At 37.2% G+C, this 6000-nt stretch overlaps 1 protein-coding gene across 1 annotated transcript in view; it reads left to right on the top strand.

Annotated features, from left to right (window-relative positions):
* The first annotated feature begins 1175 nt into the window (after window positions 1-1175).
* LOC121427544 (Hermansky-Pudlak syndrome 3 protein homolog) overlaps window positions 1176-6000 on the top strand; it is a 30293-nt gene continuing 25468 nt past the window's right edge. The window contains exon 1 of the mRNA XM_041623989.1: window positions 1176-1260. The gene's annotated coding sequence lies outside the window, so the exon portion shown is untranslated. The remainder of the gene's footprint in view (window positions 1261-6000) is intronic.

The raw sequence follows: 6000 nt of genomic DNA, 5'->3' as shown, positions 1-6000 counted from the left end.
TCATGTTCAAGGTGAGAATCTGCTCTATTCTATTCTGTTTTGATAGATCACCTTGTTGACGCGTTTGGGAGATATCTTAGCAAATCCCTCAAAAACTGCGTATATTTTCTATTATTCTCCATAGGGAAATAATTTAACACGCTACGCACTGCAAAAAAGGAGCGCAAACAAATTGATATGCAAGTGCATGCAATTGAAATTTTATCGAAATCGGATGTAAAATAAATAGTTATGACAGTTTGAATTTTCGCTAGCTTTCACAAAACAGCAATATGCAAATCAAAGAGTCAGTGATATCCCATTCACTATTTTTTTTATTGTTTGAATTATTCAATATTTTTATTATGATTTGGTGATAAGCCTAGGACCCTCTTGTTTGAACCTCAAACTGTTATAACAATGGTTATTCTACATGTTCAGGAAGGAATCACACTCTACGGTTTCACATCATGACAATCGGGGAAAATTAGAATATGTCATTATGTTAGACATGTAATTCATAGTGAATGGATGACCGTCTCCAGTCTCCATTTTAGTGACCCCTGGAACATAACATGATAACCATGATAACTGTTTTGTGAAAAGACATATCATAACTTATTTTTCTGACATCCGATTTTGAAGAAATTTTCAATGCTTGTTTGATATTTCTCTTTGTATTCAAACCATGGTTTTGTTGGGGTGGATTTTTATTAAATGTTCATCGGCTCGATCTATGCACATTCAATGTTGTGATGAAACCGATGACGTCACCTACTCACCATATCACTTTTTTTACAATAGAAATATGAATTATCCTTTCTCATTAAAATATGAAACAAGGTTTGACTCCGCCCTGATCATGCGGAACTTTTTGCAAATGTGATTCTTGTTGACAAATTAATAATAAAAAAAACAAGATATCTAGTGACTAATAAGTGACACCAAAAATTGTTATAGCATTTTTTTTTCGCTGACCATGCAAAAGTCACAATCCTATGGTCATTTTTACGTTTTTGTACATGGTTTTGGAAAAAGTGGGACCCCAGCTCCCGCTTCCGCGCCCCCTGGCCCTCCACTATACTAAATCTCTTTTTATTCACAACTACTTTTAGTTGGGTACCGGATGTAGAGACCGTGCTGCCAACATCCGCAAAATAAAAAGGAAAAGGCTGAATAAAGACTAACCTTCGTTTCGTGATTTTTTTATTTTTTCAGCTGAGCCTAGGAGTAGGAAAAGGGGAAATTGGTCCTAGGCCCGGGTCCTAGGGCAATACTTTGGTGAGTTTTATGTGTATTGATTTTATGGCCGATTTAATGTATGCTATTTATGTATGTTCTGTCCGTTTAAGATTGTTTGAAGCCGATTTTGTGACCGCGGCGTGACTCATTTTTGGTCTGGCCGAGCATCCGCCGCGCCGCCGAGCCTTCGCCTGGCCTGGCTGGGGGAGTGCTTTACTGCGGCAGCCCGAACTGTCTGAAGACGTGTCGGGTCCCCGGGGCAAGGGGAGTGCTGTACTCCTGTAGCCTGCAGTGTAGGCCTACTGCTGGTCCTGGGGCCGCGGGACTGCGATGAGAGTGGGGGTAAATTAGGATGGCTTTTCCTTTTTGGGAGAACATAAGATCTAAGTGAGACCAGGAACAGGGTCCCGTAACACAGAGGTTAGACTTAAACTTGAACTTGATGATCGTACACTTGATTTTCATGATTGAATCTAGACCAGTATACTCATGATATTACCGACCGGCCTTTACCGAACGTGCGCATCATAATTCATATGCGTCAGAAAATAATCAAATACGCTCAAACCTTTGCAACTTCCTTCCAAAGGGAACTTAAATAGAAAAATGATGAAAAATTATCAAAAACACAATTTCGAAGTCTTTATATCCTCAAAACAATAAAATATTGTCAAAATAGCTCATCAGTGACTTTGTTGTTTTCCCAACTTTTCCCATATAGAAAACACATGTTCGGTAATACGACACCTTTTCTAGTGACCAAAATATTTCACTTGCGAAGAGGGGTCCGATTGGAAGCTGATGTCGTAAAAATGAAAAACAATTTCGGCAAAATTTCTGCATGTTTATATTTTGTAGGTATTTGTGTATTTATGGTGAAAGTTTGGTGAATTTTATTGGAATAATGTGTTTGATATGATCAAATTCATACTCATGATATTACCGACCGGCCTTTACCGAACGTGCGCATCATAATTCATATGCGTCAGAAAATAATCAAATACGCTCAAACCTTTGCAACTTCCTTCCAAAGGGAACTTAAATAGAAAAATGATGAAAAATTATCAAAAACACAATTTCGAAGTCTTTATATCCTCAAAACAATAAAATATTGTCAAAATAGCTCATCAGTGACTTTGTTGTTTTCCCAACTTTTCCCATATAGAAAACACACGTTCGGTAATACGACACCTTTTCTAGTGACCAAAATATTTCACTTGCGAAGAGGGGTCCGATTGGAAGCTGATGTCGTAAAAATGAAAAACAATTTCGGCAAAATTTCTGCATGTTTATATTTTGTAGGTATTTGTGTATTTATGGTGAAAGTTTGGTGAATTTTATTGGAATAATGTGTTTGATATGATCAAATTCATGAAAAGTGTTCGGTAATACGATCCACTACCATATAGTATAGACAGAAATACCCGTCGTTTCTGGCATATTCTGCCTTTTCTGGGGATTTATTCAACAATTTCTGGCATTTTACCGTAATCCCCATTCACCGACGGTAAAGTGTCCGTGTGGGCTCGCATTTGTTATAACACCAGCACTTTTGTCAATCCAGAGTCCAAAATTTGGGGTTATGATACACATGGAGGTTACACTCTAAGGATATATAAACTACAAATTAAAAATATAGAACTATTCACAGAGATGCCAAGTTCAAAGACCAGCTATGCGTGAGATTTTCTGTAAATCTGAGTGAGATCACAGACATTGTGTACAATGTATATGGGGATAGGGCCGATAGGCTGTGATAGTTGCGTGAGACAGAGATTTGAGGGGATGAACAAGAGTCCAAAATGCTTGAGTCTCACGCATAATGCGTGAGACTTGGTAGCTCTGTATTCAACATAAAAATAGTTAAAACGATATAGATGAAAATGCATGAAAATTATACTTTACCGATGTTTTGTTGGGAACGACACAGGAAAACAGATCAAAATGGCAGCCAAAATATGAAATATTTACAAACGAACGGAGAGGGCATCAACAATTTACGAATGTGATATCAATATTGCATTCCACCTGCACACCTACAAGGCAATACGATACACTACACGAAGACAAACGATTCTAAATATAATCGCGATATATCGAGACATTACTTAAGTTAATAACGATAATGACGTCATTCAAGATGGCAACTTGCAAGAAAATTTAGAAAAACCGCCAGGTCAGGTGAAAATGTCTTAGATGACAGATTTCTCAATCATCCAGTGGATTTTTTTCAATAACTCCGGTCCAAGGTATGCAATTACTTAAGTTATTTATATTTCCCTGATAATGGAAACCATGAAACTGTAAATTTCGCTCAAAAAAAAGTTTTAAATCGCGATCTATAAAACGCCAGTTCACTATACATTGTCTGTAGCCACGGGCCCCTAAGCTCTTCAGTCTATGTATGGTGAGTGGAGCCAACGTAGTTCAGCGGAACAACCAAAATACAGAGACTGAAGCTTTTGGTCTAGATCGAATCATGATTGATGGGGTGACCATAATTTGCACACATCATTGAACATAGGCCTAATAATGCAGTTCATTTTCAATAAAAAAATTTCTCACAGTTCACAAAAAAATCAATCAAAATCATAAATTATACCAGATGAAAGGCAAGATCCCAAAGTCAAATTCGTTTGATGGAATAATAAAGTAGGTCAAGGGTTCCGCTCGTATCACGATCTAAAAATTCCTTGGAGATCGACTAGTGTGCTCTTGGCTGAAAAATTGTCATAAAAATTAAGACCTCAATTTGCGCACGATCGTTTTGCAAAGCTCGATAAAAGAAATCAAGCAGAAAAAGGTAAGAAAATTATATCAGATGGAGGTTAAAATGCCATAAATTTGGTTGGTATCACATTCTAGTTCTACTTATTTGGAGACCTCTTCTTGCAAACTGGCGATTTCTTGATGCTTGTCAAGAAGATCGGATTTTCTTGGAGCGTACGCAAATGGTTACAAAATTTGCCGATTTTTTTACTAATATTTTTTACAATGTGAGACCTTACCCTCAAGAAAATTGCTATACCGAGTATTTTTGGGTCGATTTTCTGTTGGTGATATCGGTTTTTGTCTCACCTGCGAAGCAGAGTGAGACTATAGGCGCCGCTTTTCCGACGGCGGTGGCGGCGTCAACATCAAATCTTAACCTGAGGTTAAGTTTTTGAAATGACATCATAACTTAGAAAGTATATGGACCTAGTTCATGAAACTTGGCCATAAGGTTAATCAAGTATTACTGAACATCCTATTAAAGTTTCATGTCACATGACCAAGGTCAAAGGTCATTTAGGGTCAATGAACTTAGACCATGTTGGAGGAATCAACATCGAAATCTTAACCTGAGGTTAAGTTTTTGAAATGTCATCATAACTTAGAAAATATATAGACCTAGTTCATGAAACTTGGACATAAGGTTAATCAAGTATCACTGAACATCCTGCATGAGTTTCACGTCACATGACCAAGGTCAAAGGTCATTTAGGGTCAAAGAACTTTGGCCGAATTGGGGATATCTGTTGAATTCCCATCATAACTTTAAAAGTTTATGGATCTGATTCATGAAACTTGGACATAATAGTAATCAAGCATCACTGAATATTTTGTGCAAGTTTCAGGTCTCTTGATTAAGGTCAAAGGTCATTTAGGGTCAATGAACTTTGGCCGAATCGGGGGTATCTGTTGAATTACCATCATAACTTTGAAAGTTTATTAGTCTAGTTCACTAAACTTGGACATATGAGTAATCAAATATCACTGAACATCCTGTGCGCGTTTCAGGTCACATGACCAAGGTCAAAGGTCAATGAACTTTGGCCGAATTGGGTGTATCTGTTGAATTACCATCAAAACTTTGAAAGTTTATGGATCTGATTCATGAAACTTGTACATAAGAGTAATCAAGTATCACTGAACATCCTGTGCGAGTTTCAGGTCACATGATCAAGGTCAAAGGTCATGTAAGGTCAATGAACTTTGGCCATGTTGAGGTTTTTTTGTTGAATAACCATCATATCTCTGTAAGTTTATTGGTCTAGTTCATAAAAAGTGGACATAAGAGTAACCATGTATCACTGAACATCTTGTGCGAGTTAGAGTAGTATTCAAAGTCAGCACTGCTGCTATATTGAACCGCGTGATGCAGGTGAGACGGCCAGAGGCATTCCACTTGTTCAAGATATTGATTAGATAAAACGATATTCGACTGCGCAAAATTAGGTAATGCACAAATCAATGTCACACCACCATACATTTGTAGTCAGTGCAATCACTTGTAGAAAAATTTTCTAGTTGCAAAGCTAAGCATTATAATTAGTGTTACGGCCCGGCGTTGGGCCCCAGATTTCATAAAATGAAATACAGGACAATCGACAAAGCATGCTTGCACGAGCGGATCAACCAAGATGGAACGACCGGGCCAATAAAATCAACAAAGAAGGCTACACAAGGTTAGACTATTGTGAAAAAAATTATAAAGAGAAGGAAAGAGAGCAAGAATCAGTAAAAAAAGCTAGGAAAGATTGGATATAAAGATAGATGGAACAAAAAAAGCAAGCAGGAAGGATAGAAGGATGAATAATGAAGGACAGAAAAGAAAAAGGTGGGATAAGAAAGCCCAAATGTTGAATTTTTAGATTTCATTAAGAAAAAAATGATAGTATGCATATTCATGCTAATTTGGGGCACCTAATTTGCATAGTTGGTAAAATGGGTGTTACGTATGGGACAATTGTAATTTTCAAAAATAGAGTTCACTTTTTAATTAAAACTGCAGATCTT

This window comes from Lytechinus variegatus, chromosome 14 (genome assembly GCF_018143015.1).
Source record: "Lytechinus variegatus isolate NC3 chromosome 14, Lvar_3.0, whole genome shotgun sequence".
Lineage (NCBI taxonomy): Eukaryota > Metazoa > Echinodermata > Echinoidea > Temnopleuroida > Toxopneustidae > Lytechinus > Lytechinus variegatus.
This window is presented reverse-complemented; position numbering and strand designations above follow the sequence as displayed.